Here is a 746-nt window from a genome sequence, read left to right as displayed (position 1 = left end):
TGGGTGATGGGAGTCAAAAGGTACAAACTTCCCACTATATAATAACTAAGTCATGGGGATGTAATGTACAGTGTGGCAACTATAGTTAATGATACTGTGTGGTATATTTGAAAGTTGCTAAGAGAGATCTTAAAAGTTCTCAGCACAAGATAAAACATTCTGTAACTATGTATGACAGATGTCAACTAGACTTCTTGTGGTGATCCTTTCTCTATACAAATATTGAATCATTATGTTATACACCTGAAACTAATATAATGTATATCAATTACACCTTATTAAAAATAACATTGGGGTGGCCAGTTAGCTCAGTTGGTTAGAGCGTGGTGCTAGTAATACCAAGGTTGCCAGTTCAATCCTGGCATGGGCCATTGTGAGCTGCACCCTCCTTAAAAAAAAATAAAAAGCAAAAATTAATTAATTAATTAAAAAATATATTAATCTTAGACTTTCTACAATGCATAATATAGTTTCACCTATTTTGAACCTCAGGTACTGCATAAAATTGCAAAGTTGTATGCACCTCTTAAAAAACTGTGCTAAGAACACTTAACATGAAACCTGCCCTCTTAAAATTTTAAATGCACAATACAGTGTTTTTAACTATAGACGCAATGTTGTACAGATCTCTAGAACCTAATCATTTTGCATAACTGAAACTTTATACTCATTTAATAGCAGCTCCTTATTTCCCTCTTCCTACAGCCCATGGTAACCACCCTTCCACTCTCTGTTTCTGAGTTTGG

The 746-nt window shown here is 34.3% G+C and overlaps 1 non-coding gene across 1 annotated transcript; it reads left to right on the top strand.

The window, feature by feature from the left end:
• Window positions 1–297: 297 nt before the first annotated feature.
• On the top strand, window positions 298–371 carry TRNAT-AGU (transfer RNA threonine (anticodon AGU)). Its single transcript has one exon. It is a non-coding gene; the product is annotated as a tRNA-Thr (tRNA).
• The last annotated feature ends 375 nt before the right edge of the window (window positions 372–746 follow it).

The sequence above is a fragment of the Rhinolophus ferrumequinum genome, chromosome 24 (assembly GCF_004115265.2).
Source record: "Rhinolophus ferrumequinum isolate MPI-CBG mRhiFer1 chromosome 24, mRhiFer1_v1.p, whole genome shotgun sequence".
In the NCBI taxonomy this organism is placed as follows: Eukaryota; Metazoa; Chordata; class Mammalia; order Chiroptera; family Rhinolophidae; genus Rhinolophus; species Rhinolophus ferrumequinum.
Note: the sequence above shows the minus strand (reverse complement) of the source record. Positions and strands in the feature narration are given on the sequence as shown.